This window comes from Festucalex cinctus, chromosome 16 (genome assembly GCF_051991245.1).
Source record: "Festucalex cinctus isolate MCC-2025b chromosome 16, RoL_Fcin_1.0, whole genome shotgun sequence".
NCBI lineage: Eukaryota > Metazoa > Chordata > Actinopteri > Syngnathiformes > Syngnathidae > Festucalex > Festucalex cinctus.
In genome coordinates, this window is record NC_135426.1 from 5,120,360 (window position 1) to 5,141,930 (window position 21,571).

Genomic DNA, 21,571 nt, shown 5'->3' on the forward strand with positions numbered 1-21,571 from the left:
TACACAAAAGGCATAAATTCTACCCAATGTGTGAAAAATTAGTTATTTTAAAAAAATTAAACCGCAACTTTCTTCTGTACTCACTTTAAAAGTGTACGCCATGGATGAACGGCACCACACTGCCCACAAGAGGCCAAAACGCGCAGGAACAGTCAAGTTATCCTTATTTATATAGTGCTTTCAAACAGCCTTAGCTGTCAATATTTGTATTATATATATTTTTTAATAAATAATTGGCAGATTAATCAGTAGTTGGTATTTTTTTTTCTGCCAAAAATCAGCAATGGGCTCAAAAAATGCATATCGGTCGGGCCCTACTATAATCCACAATTTAGTGCAGATCCAACTCGGTGTCGTCCAGTCTTGCTGGAGTGCCCGTAAAAAGGCGCGCGCTGGCATTTTAACATGATTTTTAAGTCAACGCGCGAGTCCCCTGCAAAGGTTTCGGGGACGGCTCGCTGTGTATTGTTTTGACCCGCGCGGCCCGCATGAAGAGCTAGTGAGCACGGCGGCTGAGTAAATGTCAGCTCCACTCGGCTTCTAATGAGACCAGAGACTAGGAAGAGCGCTGACACCATCATAGGACTCGCCGCTGAGAGGCTCATTTACATTCTGCCAGCCGACAGCCGGAGTTATGAAGGTGAGCTCGGAGATGGGCTGCGAAAAACACATTTGCTTTTTTTTTTTTTTGGGCCTACGGACGTTTTTGTGTTTGCCTTTGTGAGACCTGCGGTAGTCACTGGTCACAGCGGCGGCTTTTGCGTATGGTTAAAGTGGATGCTCATTGATATTCTTATATTGGCAATGGATACAAAAAATATAAATAAATATGCTAAGATAACCTTGGTGGCCGTCATATTAATGCCTTTCCACTGACTATTCAACTAATACATAAGTGGTTGTTAAAAATAAATAAATATATACACACCCCTGTCCAAGAAAAAAGAATTCAAAACATTTCCTATCATTAACCCCCCACCCCCCCACCCCCAAAAAAAAAAAAACTTTGAAAGGGGAAATGGGAATAAAAAAATTACTGAAATGGTGAATCAATTGCATTCAAATGGATGTTTTTCCCCCCCGAAATGCTCTAGTAGGCTTTTCCATTCTTGGAATTAAAAACAACAAAACAAAAAAAAAGTTCCAAAGCATGATGCAACCACCATCTTGCCTCACTTGGGATCTTTTGGTGAGCAGCAACAAAGAAACCTCCATAACAAAAGCGCCAAAATATGTCAACATGTCATGTTCAGCTGGAACTAGGGCCTTTGTCAAGAGGGAGAACATTTTTGAACAGATCCAAATAATACCAGTCATTGTTAGTAAATAAATGTAAATTATAAAATAAAATCTAAAATACCATTTAGTCTTTCTGGCAGAAAAAAAAAAAAAAAAAAAAAAGGCGGGGGTGGGGGGTGGGGGGTTGTCGAAGAGCCAATTAGAACATCTGAACTTTATTTGGGGTGAGTTTGAACAACTGATATATATATATATATATATATATATATATATATATATATATATATATGAGGTCGCGAGGCCGCCATATTGCTCCTCCCAAGAAATATTTCTCGGTATACGATCCTATACATTTACAGTATCAAAACTAATAGTTTGTCATTCTCTCCCAAAAATGTGTTGTTTTTTTCATGCAAGAGCATACAGAAGGCTTTGATGCAGCTGATGCAGCTGATGTGAAGCTTAAAGCAATGGTAGTTATTAAAAAAAAATGGACAGTAGATGGCAGCAGAGTATAAGAGATCAGCCATGGCCATGTTACAACAAGCTCTATTTGTCAGTGTTTTCACCAGGAATGTGAATAATGATGAAACTTAGCTATAGTCCAATGCTAATTGCTGCAAAACAGAAACAGATACAAATACACCTTTTTTCCTGATGAAAGAAGAGACTAATCTATCTTTTGGTTGTTTTTATAGTAATAGACACACAATATTCTGTGGGCCTTCCAAAATCAGTCAAAATCCAGTAAAACAACCGGGAGTGAAGGGGGTCGCTTCAGTAAAAATGGCTTGAATAGTTAGTTTTTATTAAAGAATTATAAATAATTCAACAAAAGATGCCTCTTTCAAATCTAATATTGGAGCCTAAGGAACTGAGCGATAAAGGAAAAAGGGGGTCTTCAAAACAGCACATACTGTCCATGTTTTTTTTTTTTTTACTTGCTAAAAAATAGAAAATAGTGACCACCCCGGCACAGAACCCCCCGAACTGTATACTAACTGCCTACGAGCTGTATATGTCTCATCTGTATGTATAGCGTGTAGTTTACAGTCGTCCGCTTGCGAGGTGGGAGTCACATGATAACAAAATGGCTGCCCGGTGACTTCAACGGTTTGCACTGGCGCGTACGGGCTATTGGCTCGGGATGTTCGATACCACTTTTTCAGACCGATACCGATACTGATACTCAGACCCTCAGTACTCACCGATACCGATACCAACTGCCGATACCAGTAGTACATTTTGACAAATAAAAAAAAATCACTAAAAGATATTTTTAAACAAATATATTTCCTTTCATTTTGACAAAAAACAAAACAAAAACAGCACAGTCACTCTTTAATCGTCTTAACGCTCAAAATGAAACACAAAAATGCTCTTTTAGTTTAAGATTCACAATTTTGAAGTATTTCCAAACTGGTGAAGTTTTGGTGAAAAACTGCTGCAAGCTAGCGCCAGTTACAGGCAAGGAGGACTCACTTAACGTCTTCCCCCTCTGCCATCGGTCGCTTGTACTCGTCTGCGTCACGAGTACTCGAGTACTTGAAAAAAGGCTGGTATCGGCCCGATACCGATACCAGTTATCGGTACTCACCCATCCCTACTATTGGCTATCCAGTCATATATACAGGTCAGTGGTTTAAAAAAATAAAAATAAAAATCACATTAATGGTGGACATTTTGAAATTGTATACCGCAAAAAGCTGACATGTGAAGAGGGGTGTGTAGACTTTTCCTCAAATCAATTGTTGGATTCCTGTCATGTGAGCATTAGCTGACGGATGTGACTGCAGCAGACGGCCATGCTAACCTTCTTGACTTGCGAGCTACCGCCGTACATTTCATTTTCACTCGCTGTCGAGGACGCTTGGCAAAATCACGATCTCGCCATTGTCAAACTTGAACGAGTGGAAGGCCGAGGAAGCAATTATGCTGCCGAGCTCAAGGTGCAGGCAGCTAATTAGCAAAACCTCGAGTGAAGAAACGCTGGCGTTGGCCAGACTAACTCCCTCCATCCATCCATCCATCCATCATGGTCATCCGTGTGACTGTTAACTATTTCTGTCTTTATATAGGACGGCTTTAGCTATCAAATAATTGTGCTGTGCATGCCAAAACGAAAGTGCACATTTATTGAGCCTTATTAGGGAAACACTGGCCACATTATGTCCAAATATTCCTTTCAGGGAGGTAACGGTGCAAGTCTCCTCTGCACAGTTAATAAGGCATCATTCTGGGACACAATCACAAGCGCTTTGCGTTCTTCTAATTGTACTGTTCAACTTGTCGGCTTTTAGGGGAGGGAAATGGACAGAATGAAACGTACTTCAAACTTTTTTTTTTTTTTTTTTTTTTGTCTAATAGACCAGAAAGTTCAACTTTCTTGTGTTTTAAACTTTGGTTTGAAAATTGGGCAAAAAAGTTCAGCACTATCTGAACTTGAAGGATAACATTTGAAAATGGTTGGAGTAAAGTGGCATGTGGTATATACAAATTTCTTTTAAACTTAAGTAGGGGTGGGAATCGCAGTGCAACTCAGTAATACTTCAATATTTTTGATAGGAATAGTATCACACGAAAATCAATTGTGATATCATTTACTCATTTGCTCCCAAAAACGTATCAATATGTTCTATTTTAAACGTTTTAAGTGTCACAAAGACGTGTATACATTTTTTTTAATGTGTTTTTATGCTAGAGCATACCGAAGGCTTTGATGCAGCCTCTTAACTGCAAAGAACGGTTAAGGAAATGGTAATTATTACACAAACGGCCAGCAGGTGGAAGCAGAGTAAAGGAGATCAACCAGGACCATGTTGTTGAGCTCAATTACAATTCAAAATAAATTTGTGAGTAATGATGAAACTTTGCTATGTCCATCCATCCATTTTCTTGACCGCTTATTCCTCACAAGGGTCGCGGGGGCTGCTGGCGCCTATCTCAGCTGGCTCTGGGCAGTAGGCGGGGGACACCCTGGACCGGTTGCCAGCCAATCGCAGAACTTTGCTATGTTCTAATGCTAATTGCTGCAAAACAGAAACTGATGGAAATATACTTTTTTTTCCTGATGAAAGAAGAGACTTTAATATTCCTTTTTGGTAGGTTCCATGTTTTTATAGCAACAGAACACAATATTCTGTGGGCCTTACAAAATCAGTCAAAATCCAGTAAAACAGCCGGTAGCGAACGAGATTGCTTCTGTGAAAATGGCTGCCAGTGAATGAAGTTAAAAATGGCAACGATGGGTTAACAAATAACATTGGTCTAACGGTGTAAGTAATACAAATTTGAACGAAAGCATGTAGATGATTAATAAACACTTTCTTAGAATAATCACCTGAGTCATTTTTTTCCCCAGATTTTTCAGGAAAAAAAATTGAACCATTTGCATCTGGAGGAGATAATATAGGCAAAAATTATTTTTTGAAAAAAAAAAAAAAAAAAGACAATTATTTTAAGACTTTATTTTATTTATTATAATAATAATAATAATAATTATTATTATTATTACTTTTAATTTAATTTTATTTTAATAAACAGTTTTTGGTGTTTGTGTGTTTTGAATCTGATTTTTTCTTCTATTTATTTATCTATGTATTTATTTATTTATGTACTTATTCACTCATCTACTTGTTAATTTTATTATTTACTATACAAAAAATACTTGTATACTGACTTAAAATTTTTGCTTTCTTCTTGTTTTATCTTATTCTTATTCTTCTATCTATTCGATTTCATGTTTCATGTCCAGCACTTTGCAGAGAGCAATGCTTGTTTTAAAGTGATTTATAAATGAAGTTGAGTTGAGTTGAGATATGCATAATTTATTTCTTTATCCTCTCCAAAATGTTACTGAACAGTTGCGACTGGTTCCTTTATGTGTATTTGTTGGTGTTAATTATACTGCCCCTGGTGGCTAACGTGTGCAAATTCCAAAAAGAGCAGCACAATGTCTATTGAGCTGAACCAAAACTTTCTTTACATTGATCCGATGCAATTATGTGATTAGTGTACATAAAGTATATTATAGTGTTATCTTTCAACTTTAACTCAGAAAAACACAAGTCAGATTCCAGAAATAATGCAAACTCATCTGTGGTTTTACTTCAACTTTTCATGTAACAATTCAAACGCAGACCAAGCAAATTGAAGCAGTTTTTTTTCTTCTTCTGTATTAAAAAAAAAAAAGTGAAAACAAGCAGCTGCTGTCAAAATGATTTTTATTTTTTTATTTTTTGTGGACGAAGCACTCGGAGAAAAGACCTGAAATCCTCTCAGTAACTATTAAGGCTCCGGCAGGCGTTTTTTTCCAAGGACGGACATTTCACACTTGTTGATGTATTGTTGGCTTACGGAAGCTGATCCTGTTATCTACTATGTGCAATGAGGCAGCAAAACCCCCGCGCACACTGGCTTATACGCACTTCCATCCACTTTGACTTATAAAAGGCAAGCGCAAGCAAGGTCTAAAAGGGTCACAGGGAAACGGAGCCAATCGCAGCTTTTCAAGCGGGAGCGAGATGACGAGAAGCCCCTTTCTCACTGGCGTGTTTTCAAACACAGCTTCCACACCACCCGCCCACCTATTCCACTCTTTTGTGTAACCTCAAATTTACGACAATGATTTAACAGGCTGCTAAACCTCGGGGGGGATACAGGACCTTTCATGTCAACGTTTCAAGGGACGCTTGCAGTTTTTAGCAAATCCGAAGAGTCATATTTGCTGCGGATATTTTTTTATTTTTTTTTAAGGGCGGGGGAACTGTGAGTGATAGTAATGAGCTCCAGGAGACAGGAGCGCGGTGGTCGGAGTCGGCATGCCGGCCCAATTATCCGCCGGCGCCTGTCGAAATGGCCGCCCGCGCATGCCATCTCCGGTCCTCTTGCTTTACTACAATGAGGGGGTGTCACTCTCGTCGTCTGTACTCATGAATGTATGTAGATTTTAGGTCAATGCATCCTTAAGAAACACAAAACACTATGCTGCTGCTTTTTTTGTTTGTTTGTTTGTTTGTTTTTTTATATTCCTGCCTAAGAGGTGCCAACTTTCCTTTCCGTGCTTATTATGGAGCCTGTTGAACTGCGCTGCATGATCCCGAGCACCATTTTTCATTATGTTGCCACCCCATTTGAGTAATATTCCAGTATCAAACATTCCAAAACAACTCCACACTCCATTTTATGAGCTCAATAACAAAAGCCACAGCGCCGATTAACACTGAAGGTTGGTCCGTTGTTGAACGAGAAGCTTCAGTTGGGTCATCCGCTTTACTAGTGTTCATTTCGTCAACAAAAATAAAACAATTTCATCAACACACATTTTCCACCGGACTAAAACTAGACTCGACTAAAACCCTCATTAATAAACAATAACTGGGACTAAATCAGTATGCATTTTTGTCGACTAATGAAGACGAGACGAAAATGTCGTTCACATCATAATAACTGGGATAAAATCTATGGACATTTTAGTTCATGAACAAAAACGGGACGAAAATGATATGATTTTGTCAAATCTTGTCTCTGCTAATCTGTCACATATTTGACACTGTCATGTGACACACAGCACAAACATATGAGACACACAGGAGGTGGATTCACGTTGAAAGGTAAAAAAAAAAGAAAAAAAGAGTTATAACTTAACATGAATCCAACGGCTATAATGTTCCAACAATAATGTTAATGTGACTGCTAACTAATGCCGGCTAACTTAATAGCTCATAGCATGGAGCCACAGTAGCTGTAATTGTTCGTGAAGTTGTTTTTCATCAAAAAGATGAGAACATTTGATATAAAATAGTTTAGTTCGAAAAGGTTCAATATAATCTGCTGACATATATATATATTAGTGCTGTCAAAGTTAAAGCGTTAACTAATTAATTAATCACAAAAAATTATTGCATTAATCATTGTATTACCACAGATTAATCACACTATTAATTTTGACCGCAGATGATCCTTTTTAGCCAACAGTGGATGGTTACATTAAACTCATTCACTGCCAGTCATTTTAGAAAATTTTAAAATTTTCAATACTCACGTGATATTACATTCAATAATTATAGATAAACCGAATCTACCAAATAACAGAATAGACTCCCTACTTTTTGCCCCGTCCCGTTCTTTTATAATTGACAGTAGAAAAATCAAAGTTTGCCAAAATACAGCCATTTCTCCCATGGACTCTGAAACTGTGTTTATTTCGTACAAAATGGGGCAATGATGTCATCTACCGGTGGTTGGGCATCAGTAAAGTTGTTTTCAAGCTTGATATTTACAGTGGAGCATAATCAGATTCGTCCCCATTTAGCACCGCTCTAAAAAATACAATTGACAAGTATACTTGTCAAAGGCAGTGAATTAAAGGTAGCTGTTGGAGTTTGAGCAATAAACATAAGTACATGCATTAAATAAAGCATTTAATAAATGTTTACATATGCCGTAGGTAATTTTTTCTCATTTTAAATTATGCAAATAATTAATTGATTAGAAAAAGCAGGATGAGCGTGTGCAGCGGGCAAAAATGTTGGGGAAAAAAGCTTTTTTAAGTCAGTGATTAATCATGATTAATCAAAATTCTACGATGTGATAAATCTGATTAAAAAATGTAACAGTTTGACGGCTCTAATATATATATATATATATATATATATACACACATGGGAAAATTGGTTGTCCTGACTAAAACTAGACTAAAACGTTGACAGCTTTTGTTGACTAAAACCTGACAAATAAAATGATGTTTTCTTGGACTAAAATAAAGACTAAAATGCTACATTTATCGTTGACAAAAAATGAAATAAATAAATAAATAAATGGGAGGAGGTTGACTAACTGTGATAAAAACTAACAAGCGTGACTGAAATTGTACTAAAACAGACTAAATTTAAAAATGGTAGACAAAATTAACACTGTGATAAATTCAAAGTCACGTAAATAGACTTTAAAAAAAAAATGCCCGTGAATGATGGCAACAGATTATATATTGTTCCACTGCAAGAGTTGCAAGGTTAATTACTACACCAAATAGTGATTCATCTGGAAATACTGTCGTATAAAAGTTGGATATCAGAAACAAAATTGCATCCATCTTTTCAAAATCAATTTTTTCTTATCTCGTTCTTAAAAAAAAAAAAAAAGAAATGAAAGAGGACAGAAAGAAGTGAAACTTGTCGTATCTGCCCCTGATCAAAAAGGGAAAAAATTTAATAAATTAAAAATGAAAAATAAAAAAAAACAAGAAAAACAATAGTAATAATCAACACAAAATAAATGGCAATCAGTCAATTAATGATGAAATGATTTCAGAGATGATTTAGTTTTATAATATATTCTAATTTTGTAGTCGTGTTTTGTGTTGTTCTATATTTAGATTTGGAAAAAATATCTGTTCCTCTTAATTTGTACTCACTTTTTTTTTTTTTTTTCATGTTAATTGGTAACATTTCATGATGGGCTTCATACATTACTTTCAACTTAAATTTCATTGAATCTGAAAGTTTTTAGCCATATAAATATTGGATTCGTGTGGTCTCTGTATCCACATCCAGACAGGACACGAATAGCGTGTTTCTGTAAAAGAAAAATGGGTTCAGTCTGGGTTTTGCAAACACACTCAGACTTCAGTGCAATAGTTCAGGTGTGGAACAATCAATGAATTATATAACAATTAACAAAGCATTCTTGTCCAATGATTCTTTAACCTTGTGCAAAACGGCTACGGTTTGGCGTACCTTATCTTATGTTACACTCATGAATACTTTTTATCTTCATATTCCAACTGATAGCGCACCTCAACATCGCCAAAGATGATCTGCGATGTTACAAGCGACGTAAAAGGTAATAAAGTGTCTTTCCATGGCTCGGAAATGCAATAACATTAGAGCAGGCAATCAATTCTCAGACATCACAATCTTACATGAGGCGCTATTAAATCTGCATATTGCATACAGGCAAGAAAGTAATAATAAGGTGATCCGTTAATACGGGCCAATAAAGTTAAACATCGCCTAAAACAAGCCGGGGACGTTTGAGGTTGAACCGACAATAATGTTGAACTGAATCGTGACGAGTCATAAAAACAACCTCAGATTCTCCTCGCGCATCATTTTCAGCATCGCATTATGCATTTAATTGGCATTTATACGCTGCTAATCTCAGCCTGAATCATCTGCACAAGAGGAAGCGTTTATTGTCATATATTACATTTCCTGGACAAAAAAAGGAGGACGGGTTGTTAATCACTTAAATCCGCAGGCAATCTGGTTGAGCCATCTTAGCCAGGCCTCGCGGATCCATTAGCCCCGTCTCATTTGTGGGGGAAGCGCTGCCAGCCCATTAGCTGCGATATGCTCCGCTAGATTTCCATGTCCTTCCATTTCAGCAAGAAAATGGGAAAAAGTTGGGGATTAATTCCAACTAATCCCACATTTTTTTCTATTGACTTTAATGACTTGTTGTGGCCTTTGACACCCTGAATGGTCATCAAGAATAGGTTGACTTTGGATGGCAGGTTCAAGAAAGCGGATCCAAAACATTCATACTTGGCAGAAGGAGGATGACGGCGCTCTGGATTTCCTTTCTCTCCCTCCACACAAACACACTTGGCTTTGAGTTCTTGCTATTCATTTGAATGTTTTTGCTTCATGACTGACCCGTCTTTGAATATATGACTGTGTAGGTTCTTAACTAGTAAAGCTTTAGCTTGACGCTCCAAATTCACTTCCTTATTTGTGTCCACGACTTCGTCGATGAATAAAGAAAACTCCAAACGCTGGTCTTTGTTTTGTTAACTTTAGTAAAAATAAATCAACTGTACAAAAATGACATACACAAAAAGAAATACCAAAACAGTCGTAACTAAAGAGTTTAAGGAGATTCGGAGATTCGGAGATTCGGAGGTCAAAAAACTGTGTGGCTCTACTCCACGTTGCCTGACCGCACTACCCGTGCACCACACAGATCCCTCCGCCTAAAGACAGTAAAAAATAGATCCTACCGAAACAATGCTGCAATGAAAGCACATTACATACTAAAATTCACACATTTTAAATGCAAAAAAAAACAACTATTGCCTTTAACTATTCACTCCACATGTAAATAATAAACCTTTCAAATTGTAAATAATGTAAATAATATACTTTTGTCAGAATTAACTCAAATCACCTTTATCCACATATTACTTGACTCAAAATTAGAATTTAGGCTCCTACAGACTGGATAGCCGATAGGCCAAGACTTTTGAAGTTCTGAGGGCGCCATATTGCTCCCCCCAAGAAACGTTTCTTGGCATACGATCCTATACATTTACAGTATCAAAACTGGAGAACATTTATGAGGCAGTACTTAGTCGAAATAGCATGATTTATGGTGTTTTAAATTCATTAAACATAAGACAACTGACAACTTGCCTTAAATACATGTATAAATTACCCGTTTAACTCATTCAATCCCCAAAACGTGTAAAAATGGGTTTTAATACTTTTGTCGTTCTCTCCCAAAAATGTGTTTACACGTTTTTATGTTGTTGTTTTTTTTTATGCAAGAGCATACAGAAGGCTTTGATGCAGCTTCTGACATGAAGAGGTGGCTTAAAGCAATAATAGTTGTTTAAAAAAAATGGACAGTTGGTGGCAGCAGAGTATAAGAGATCAGCCAGGACCTTGTTGCATCAAGCTCTTTTTGTCAGTGTTTTCACCAGGAATGTGAATAATGATGAAACTTAGCTATATTCTAATGCTAATTAATGCAAAACGAAAACAGATACAACTATAGTTTTTTTCCCTGATGAAAGAAGAGACTTTAATCTTTCTTTTGGTAGGTTCCGTGTTTTTATAGTAATAAAAAATATTCTGTGGGCCTTGCAAAATCAGTCAAAATCCAGTAAAGCAAACGGGAGTGAAGGGAGTTGCTTCAGCAAAAATGGCTGGAAGTGAATGAGTTAATGATGTTTACAAGGGGAAACTTGTATGTTTTTTTTTTTTTTAAATGAAATAATTGTAACTGTGATTCAACAAAAGATGCCTCTGCCAAATCTAATATTGGGGTCTAAGGAACTGAGTGATAAAAGGAAACAGGGGTCTTGGTCTATATTTTTTCATTTTAATTTTTATTAATTTTTTAGTTGCTAAAAAATAGTGACCACCCTGGCAGAAACCCCCGCCCGCTCCCCCCTATGGCCTTATACTAACTGCCTACGAGCTGTATATGTCCCATCTGTAGGTATACAGTACCGTATAGTTAATACTAGGGGTGCGGTCAAAAAATCGATACGACAATATATCTTTGCAGGCCTCATTACAAAACACGTATTGATACGCAGGCATCAGCATCGACATTGCTCGTTAACTTTAAATAGGCAGGTAACATTTGCCTTGGCAGCTTGCATTGTACCTAAAAAATAAAAAATCGGCAGTGTCTTTCAAGTTAATTGCCTTCAATTAATGTAAAAATAGCTCACCAGTGATTGGACACTGTGTCTTGCTAAGAAAAAATGAAAGCAGAGGAAGAATATCAACATTTATTTACTTATAAACTTAACATCGCACATGTGTCTTAATGTACCAATTTTAGTATATTTGGTTTAAAAACGAAATAGAATGTGTTACATGAAAAAAAACGCTGTTTCTATTTCCCCAAATATTTCAAATAAGCACATTTTAGAGCTGTAATTTTAATACTTTGATATTTTTGCTAATATTGGCTCATGCCTATTAATGAAGTTTCCCGGTGTGTCTGTGAAAGCTGCTCCTTGCTTTGCAGTGTGTGCACATTTAGACCAGGCATGCCGCTTGGTGGTAAACCAGAAGAGCTGCTAACAAAAATATTTTTGTCAGTCAGCATAACAAACATATCCTTTAAGTATACATATGACTGTTATTATAAAATGCAAGAAAATGAATGTAATATATCAGGATATGTATTACCTTGAAGATCAAGTACTGGGATACATATGTATCGCGATACGTATCGTATCGTGACCCCTGTATCGTGATACGTATCGTATCGTGAGGTTGGCGGCAATACCCAGCCCTAGTTAATACAGTAGTCTGCTCGCAAGGTGGGAGGAGCAAAATGGCCGCCCTGTGACTTCAACGGCTTGCAGGGACGTGTATGGGTCGTCCCACCTTTCCCACTTGAGTCACGCAGAGTACGAATGTGACCGCTGAGGCAGATCAGCCTTTTCATAGCGCTAATGTCCGAAGCGGGCCCCGAACGACCCTCAATGAAAGCAATCTAATATCACAAATTAGCCTGTCAGGGGGGAGGGCACCACTGGAATAACTTGAGCCTTGTTGCTCAGTCATGCAAAACAGAGGAGATTGAATATTCAATCAAAGAAAACACAATGTAATTAAATGGATCCCCCCTCACTTTCCTCAGCCTCTCGTTGCAGCCGCTTTGGCTCAGGAACCTCGTGGAGGAGAGTCGGGGGTGGGGACTTTCGTCGGCTGGCATGATTGACACGAGAGAGCGCAGATAAGAGGACACCAGGTGCGGACCGAGCTTGTCAGTTATGACAGTTGCTTGTATTGTACAACACAGACGCTCAAAGATGTAAATACAATATATTTGCACAAGGATTGGAGATCAGTTATGAACAAGCAGCAGGATCGTTGCTTTCGGCACTGCCTTTACGCACGCATTAGACTGGCTCACTTCCATCCGTTGTTTTTCTGTCGTGGTTTTCACTTGGAAGCACATTTAGCCACCTGGCAGGTCCCTCCACAGTGCAGACTTTATTGAAAGTGGAGTTGAGTGCAGTTTGTCTAGAAGTAAGTTCACACTACAGGCAATTTTCTTTTTGCCTAAATGCCACCAGTATCTGAAGTTGTTTTTTTTTTTTTTTTTTAATGTCAGTCTGAACAGCTCAGACAGACTCGGACTGGATACATATCCACATTTTTACAATGTGACTTCAGTCTGAACCAGTGTTCATTTTGACAATGATTTGAATTGAATTTTTAATTTAGTATTAGTCTTTTGACTAAAATAAATTCAAGTTTTAGTCATAATTTAGTCATCTGATTGTATTTTAATTTCAGTTACGGGTGGGAACCTCTGGCTACCTCACGATACGATACGATATGCGATACAAGGCACATGATCACGATGATCTCACTATATGACGATACCGCGATTATCCATATATTGCTCAGGTAATAAATCCGCATAAATCCATCTATGTTAAAGCAAATCATAAAATAACAATAATAATAATATAAATACAAATAAAATAAATAAAAAAATAAAATAAAATTAATAATAATAATAATAATAATAATAATAATAAAACTAAGCTCATGAGCCTTCTTCACCGGTAGACTTGCATCCATTTCCACGCCACTCTTATGAGGTGCTCCACCTAGTGGCCTGCCAAGTAATTGCTCAATAGGTCATGAACAATGGAGCCGTTATAAGTGGCTGTTTATTAACTACAAATATCGCATTACTTGCATAAACGTATCGATAACCTATCGGGAGACGATTTATCGCAATATCGATATATCGTCACACTCCTAGTTTTAAGCCAATTTTAGCTGACGAATGTAAAGAGCAATTTTAGTCGACTAAATTGACAGTTGATATTTTCCTTCAGCATACATTTCAACTTTTATGCAACCATTATAACCAATACATTCAATCAATGAAAATACACACTAGTTGTACCCGTCATCTTGGCGTATACGATTCACAATCAATTCCCATTCCTTGTATCGAGAGCAATCATCTGTGTAAATGTTGAAAGCTCGGTGAACAATGTGTCTTTAACCATCACATGTGTGACATTTCCTTTTTCATTGAGCAGTTTTTTTTTTTTGAAGCGGCGACGCACACACGTTGGCATTTCAACTTCCATTCGAAGCTCCTTAGCGATCCTTTTAATTACTTGTGCAACTTGCCAGTTAGAAAACGTTCTCAGTGCAAAATTCAAGCATTAGCTGATATCTTCAAATCATGACAAGTTTCACACATGAAACCTGAGTTTGTCTCGCGCCGAGGTGTTTTTTTCTTCTGCTGTGACAGGATACAGTAAATTGGCGATCTTGGCTTGTTGCTTATTTGTTTTTTTTTTGTTTTTTTTTTTGTTTTTGTCTCTCGAGCTCATGTCTTAGATCACTGTCGGCTTTTTACTCCAAACTGAAAATAATCCAGACAGAATGTCACAGTGTAGCAAAAGCAAACAAAAGAATCCATGTTGTTGTCTAAAAAGCATTTACGCTCACCTTAAGGCTGATGATGTTCAGTTCAGGAATATGCATGCATATATACTGTACGTCCTTGTCAGAAGGAGCAGGCAGGTGGCATCAAAAGTTGGCATTTGGGTGATGATAATTGGCTAACAGAGATATAGCATAGCTTATGAGCTAATTACAGAATATGTCATAATTGCCTGTCAAGGCGTCTCGTGCTGTCGCCGCGGCACAGGGAGGTTTCGCTGCACGCCTTAAAAATAGATTTCCCTTGTGCACCAACACCTCACACTTCACCTTTTGTTCTCATCAACTCGTGCGACAGCGCTGCACATCCTACAAATCCCCCCCACACACTTATTGGCTGAAGTAATCTGATATGGGAATTTTGGGGCGTTGAAAAACTCACTCGGGCGTAATCGGCACGGAAACGTAGATGAGAAAGTCTCACTTTTCTGTGGCTCTCAATGTAGTCAATTCAATTCAGACTCCTATTTGTTCTACAAAGCACAAAGCACTACTATTGATATTTTTAAAATCAAACTGTCCATTATGTCAAAAATTGTCATCATTTTCATCCCGAAATTTTTTTTCAGATGAAAATGAAACGGAAACTAAAATAGAAGCCATTCATTGAGATGATAACTATAACAAAAATTGGCCGACTGAAACAAAAATGAAAACAACACAGTGACGAAAATTCACGCAATCCAATCAGAAGGAAGATTAATCTCAAGCAATTTAATTATGATTTTTTTATTTATTTAGGTGAAAACGAAGTTATATTAATTTCAGTTCAACATGTTTCATTGAAACAATATTTTCTGTATAAAAGTTGAAATGTATGCTGAAGGAAAATAGACTAAACTGTCAATGTCAACTATCTTTTTTCGTCGACTAAAATTGCTCTTAATTTTTATCGACTAAAATTGGATTAAAGCTAAAATACAATCAGATGACTAAATTATGACTAAAACTGTAATTAATTTGAGTCAAAAGACTATAACTAAAATTAAATTAAAAATATTAAGACCAATTGCAAAAAAGAAATAAAATAAATAATCACACTATAATTATGCTAAGTTCCTTTTGGACCAAACAGAATTTATAATAAAATGGATTAAATTAGTTATTTTAAAACTTAAAAAAGGTGCAAATGTACAAATTCAAACAACTCAAAAATTAGTATTAATCTTTATTTACGATTATGCTGATTTTATAATTGCGGAGTGTAATAATTGAAATTGTATTTGAATTTAGATAAAAAAAGAAAAAGAAAAAAAAATCACACCAGATGAGTAAAAAAACAAAAAAATACATGACAATTGAAGTGCAGTTCCAGAGCATATGTGGGGAAAAAAGTCAAACGTTAAAAAAAATGGGAATGTTTCAAACAAGTTCTTTCCAACAATCAATATACAACAACATATACGGACTGAAATGAAAGCTGGCTGCGAGCTTCTGGCTGACCGTTTCACACCTGACTAAAAATAATTTCCCATTTATGTAGCATCCATCCATCCATTCATTCATCCAACACTGTCCTTCCATTTGTCAGAGGGACAAAATGACATGAGCACAAAGTGTCTTTCTTTTTTTTTTTTTTTTTTTTTTTTTTTTTTTTTTTTACAGCGAGCTCTGGACCTTGGTGCCTGACGTCCTTCAGAGTATATTTCGGCGCTGTAGTTATCACATATTGCTCTTCAAAAATCCGCCCTCCAAGGTGCCACATTTTTCAACTTTTATTTTGAAATCTGTTATGTTAGTTTAGCTGTATTTTTTTTTTTGTGTAACAAACAGCTGGCTTACAACCCGCTTAACTCATTTGCTGCCAAAAACACATAAATATGTTCTACTTTAAATGTATTAAATGTCCCAAAGACGTTTTTTTAATTTATTTATTTATTTATTTATTTATTTATTTATTTATTTATTTTTATTTTGGTATACTAGATCATACAGAAGGCTTTGATGCATCCTCACAGTTAAAGAGAACGGGTGAAAATAATTACAAAAAAAGGCCAGCAGGTGGCAGCAGAGTATAAGAGATCAACCAGGGCCATGATGAAAACAAGCTGTTTCCCCACAATTTTAAGCAGATTTGTAAATAATGATGAAACTTAGCTATATTCTAATGTTAATTGCTGCAAAACGGAAACAGATAGAAATGTACTTTTTTTCCCCACCTAATGAAAGAAGAGACACAGCCTCGCTGTAATGCAGATTTTTTATTTTTTTTTTTTTACTGCAATTTTACATGATTTTTTTTACAGGAATGTACCTATTTTATAAAATGTATGCAGGTTTGAACATTGAGAATGTTTAACTCATTCAAACCCACAAACGTGTAAACACATTTAATTCTTTGTCCGTCACTCCCAAAGACGTATTTACACGTTTTCTTTTTTTATGCAAGAGCATAGAGTGTAGAGCAAGGCTTTTATGCAGCTTCTGACATGAAGCGGGGGCTTAAATCAATGGTCAGTCATGTTACAACAAGCTCTTTTTGTCAGTGTTTTCACTGTGAATATTAATGAAACTTAGCTATAGTCTAATGCTAATTGTTGCAAAACTTGAACAGATACATGAAAAGAAGAGACTGATTTTCTTTTGGTAGGTTGGTTGTTTATTATAGCAACAGAAGACAATATTCTGTGGGCCTTGCAAAATCAGTCAAAATCCAGTAAAAAGCTGGGAATGAAGGGGATTGCTACAATAAAAATGGCGACGAGTCAATGCGTTGCCTTGTCAGTTGTGTAAAGATTTTCGGATTCAAGTGACAAGACAAAAGATGGAGACCGTTTGACTGCTGCGGTTTGGACGAGCATGACCTCTCGGGTGGCGTCTCGCTGTTTTGTTGAGGAAGGTCGCCTTGGTGGTTAAACTCTCGGGAAGGGCACGCAAGCGCCGGTGTCAGGTGACGGCTTTCTCCAGCCAAACGGGATTGCAATTAATTTTCCTTTCATACGGGGCGCAGGTGCTGCCGAGCAGTTGGATGGATGTCGCCTCACTCCTCGGCTGTTTCAGCTTAAACGACTTCCCAAAACATGCACGACAGATGAACTGAGGAATCAAAATGATGGCATCCATCCAAATATTATCGATACCAAGTCAGTTTTGATATCGGATCGATACTAGCACTAAAATATCGATTTAGTAGTTAGTTTCAGTTTGGCTCTTTCATACACTGCTGTGGTTTGGTCAAACAGATAATGAGAGGTGTGTTTGGATCGTGTGCATGAGCACATACAGTATTGTACTTGAAAAATATGTTTTTTGGGATGTTGTTTTATGGTTTATATTTGTTGTTGCATGATAATCTTTAACATCTTGTTTAATTAGGTTGAAAAAGAAGTGTTGAAGGCAGCATTTTTAGTCCATTTTTGTACTTGTAGTTTCTAAACAGTATCTGATAAAGTGTTTAAATTTATTTTCATATGATCACTTTGTACACTTTTTTTAAAAACACGTCATGGTTGGAATGTTTCTGGGGGTGGGGGTGGGGGGATATTGATTAAATATTTTGTATTTATCAATAAATTTTGTCCTTAAATTAATGGCTGAAATTTGATTGAGAATAAGCAATTCAATGATACAGCTACCTTAATTTTTTATTTTTTTCAATTGTGTACTATAAGTTTCAAAAAGTATCGATATCAGCGATAATGGCCTTGTATTTACTTGGTATCGTATCGATAACAAAATTTGCAGTGTCGCACACCACTAGTAGCAGACAGCAGCTTCTGCACGAGTGTGCTAATTGTATTTCAAAACTACTGTTGCCCTGGTCTTCATTAAACAGCTGAAATTTGCAATGGCGATTGTTGCTATCCATTCTCACGTATATACCCGTAAAAAATGGTCACTCACGAAAAACTACAAAAATGAGAAAATAATAAACATTGACATTTGGAATTTGGACAGTGCACTTACGGGTGCGCTTTCAGCAATTTATTGAACGGAGCAAGATGACAAGCAAACCCACAGAAAATGTTCAAAATCTGTGTTTATAGGTTCTTCACAATGTAATATCTCCAACTACTGGCCTGGCATGTATATTACAATGTTTTGTTTTTTTACTGGTCTGTGAGAACAGGGACCATTTTGTCGCTTTCAAAAATTTTCTTATCTCACATTATTATCAGAACAGAAAATAACTCAAATGCCCAACTGGAACCTGTTAGAAAGTACAACAAAGCTCGTCCTTGCAACCGTCCTTTCATGGATTTGCAACGATTATGAACAGTCATCGCAGAAATAATCAGATAGGAACAGCAGATCACAAGTGAAGGCCCACCGAATCGAGTCATGAGCCTCTTTTGAGTCTGCGGTTGGTGAGCGTCGCTGCAGGCTGCCGTGTAATGATTTGATCAGCGAACTATCAGAACAATGAGCTAAAGCGTTGCTCCTTTTTCTTAATCGACTGGAGGTCATGCTTCAGAAAGCTCTATGACAGCCGCATGGGCCGGTCGACACGGATTTTGCGGCATCGGGCGACAAAGCGCCGGCCGGTAGAGCGCTTGCTTCCGCCCTCCGCTGTCAGATGGGAACATCTGTGTTTTGCCAAATGAGCCGTGTTTGTTCTCCGATGGAGCAAATCGGCTCCCCGCAGCCGTCCGAGGTGACAGTCTCAGTCACGCTCCGAGTCAAGAGCGAGATAGAAGACGGAAGGGGAAGGATAAATCCCTGTGTCGAAACCGGCTGCGGAAAAGCGAGACGGGAAAGTCCAAGCTTTTTTTTTTTCGGCTTCTGCACCCGCCCTGCAATCTCGGGGATACTTGCGGATTAGCGACTCGCCTTGCGCATTTTCAGCGTTCTCCATCCCTCCCCATTGGAGAGGGAGAGCGAAAATTGAATCTTACACTTCTTAAAATGTTGACCGACTTGAGTCGAAAGCGCATGAGGGTTTACTGGAAAAGCTGATTTGCAAGCAAGATATTTCCAGAAAGCGTGTCATGCTTGGGAGGAAATATCACAAAAAAGAAGAAGGGAGACAAATGGAAGACATTTTACCACACTCTGTTTCATGTGTTGAGATGACACATTTTTAAGGCTCTAAAACCTGTCAAAACACATTTTATACACTTTTCTCATCGAGGCATTTACATTTTCTCACATTTCTCTCGTTTAACTCTTATAATATACAATATTAGAATATTTAGAGTATTGTGTTCAATTGCTATAAAAACATGGAACCTAACAAAAGAAAATCAGAGTCTCTTCTTTTCATGTATATTCAAGTTTTGCAGCAATTGGCATTAGTATATAGCTAAGTTTCATCAATATTCACGTTCCTAGTGAAAACACTGACAAAAATAGCTTTTTGCCACATCCTGGCTCAACATGGCTGATTTTTTTGTAATAACTACCATTGATTTAAGCCACCTCTTTATGTCAGAAGCTGCATAAAAGCCTTGCTCTACACTCTATGCTATTGCATAAAAAAATGTAAATACGTATTTGGGAGTGAAGGACAAAGTAGTAAAAAACGTGTTTACACATTTTTGGGTTTGAATGAGTTAAACATTCTCAATAGGGGTGTGCCAAAAAATCGATTCATAAAAGAATCGAGATTCTCATTTATTAATCAAATCGAATCGATATTAATATCCAAAAATCGATTTTATTTAAATTAGAAATGAAGAAGAAGGGGAAAAGGCAGTTGTAGCCCACATGCTGTTTTTGTGGAAAAGGGCACTTACAATACAAAATTAATAAATGTTCAAACAAAAAAAGGACACTTTAATGTCTCTATTTGTCATTTTGTCTTGCAAAGCAGAATGGAGTAGATCATGACAATGTTGTGCATATCTGTAAATTGAGGCAGAAATCATTTGTCAATCAAATAATTTTGAATCGAAAATCGTTTGAATCGAGAATCGAATCTGAATCGAATCGTGAGACAGTCAAAGATTCCCAGCCCTAATTCTCAATATCCAAACCTGCAAACATTTTATAAAATAGGTACATTACTGTAAAAAACAAAACAAAAAAAAACAAAAAAAACATGCAAAATTGCAGTAAAAAAAATCCGCAATACAGCGAGGCCGGGAAAATTGAACCGTGTTATAGCGAGGGAACTCGGTATTCAGATTGTCTTAAAAGTTACCTAAATATATCTACTGGAATACTCCCTATAAAAGTTACCGAAATGCTCATAAATATGGGCTACTGAAATACTTAAATCTTCTAAATAGTTGATCAATAGTTAATCAATAGTTATTATTATTATTATTATTATTAGTATTTAATTATTATTATTATTATTATTAATAATAATAATAATAATAATAATAATAATAATAATAATAATAATAATAATAATAATAATAATACTAAGCTGATGAGTCTTCTTCGCCTGAAGACTTCCGTCCATTTCCCCGCCACTCTTATGAGGTGCCCCCCTAGTGGCTCGCCAAGTAATTGCTCAATAAGTCATGAACAATGGAGCCGTTATAAGTGGCTGTATATTAACTACAAATATCGCAATACTTGCATAGACCTATCGATAACCTATCGGGAGACGATTTATCACAATATCGATATATCGTCACACTCCTACATCAACAGTGCCTAAGGGCTCAGGGAACAACCAATCCTGGTTCACCTGTTTTCTGGGTTTGGTCATGTGATGTTCGCAAGCTGAGCTGAACGGATCCAACTTGACTTCCCCTTTAAAAAAAGAATAAATCAGAGGTTACTCAGTGTATACATACAGTACTGACTAACTCAAGTATATGGAGGACAACTTTTTACTTTTATATACAGTATTGTTCTAAAGTAACAGTTTGGGCTAAATACACTCTAAAATGTAGGTGTGTCAGGTGATTACATTTTTTAATTGTTAATTGCATGACTTCAATAACTAATTCATGACTAATCGCAAATGTTTTATCTGTTCTAAATGTATAATAAAATGTACAATATTTCTTTTTCCAAGTTTCCATACTCTTGTTCACATAAAAGTGGAAGAAAATGTTAAACTAATGGGAATATGGCTGCATGTTTTAGTCATTGATAGTGTGATTTCATAATAATTCATAAAATTGAGTTACGCTAAAAAAAATGTACTGTACTGTAAAAAAAATGTGTGATATTGGTTTGTTTTGAGGTCATTTTTCTGTCACTAGATGGCA

General features: G+C 36.7%; 1 protein-coding gene across 3 annotated transcripts in view; it reads left to right on the forward strand.

Annotated features, from left to right (window-relative positions):
• Window positions 1-21,571, forward strand: part of LOC144004163 (chemokine-like protein TAFA-2) — a 60,247-nt gene that overhangs the window by 10,612 nt on the left and 28,064 nt on the right. Inside the window, exon 1 of one of the 3 annotated variants that reach the window (XM_077501169.1) lies at window positions 12,691-12,735. The exons of the other annotated variants lie outside the window; for them this stretch is intronic. The gene's annotated coding sequence lies outside the window, so the exon portion shown is untranslated. Of the gene's footprint in view, window positions 1-12,690; window positions 12,736-21,571 lie in introns of those variants that run through there. 3 annotated transcript variants of the gene reach the window in all.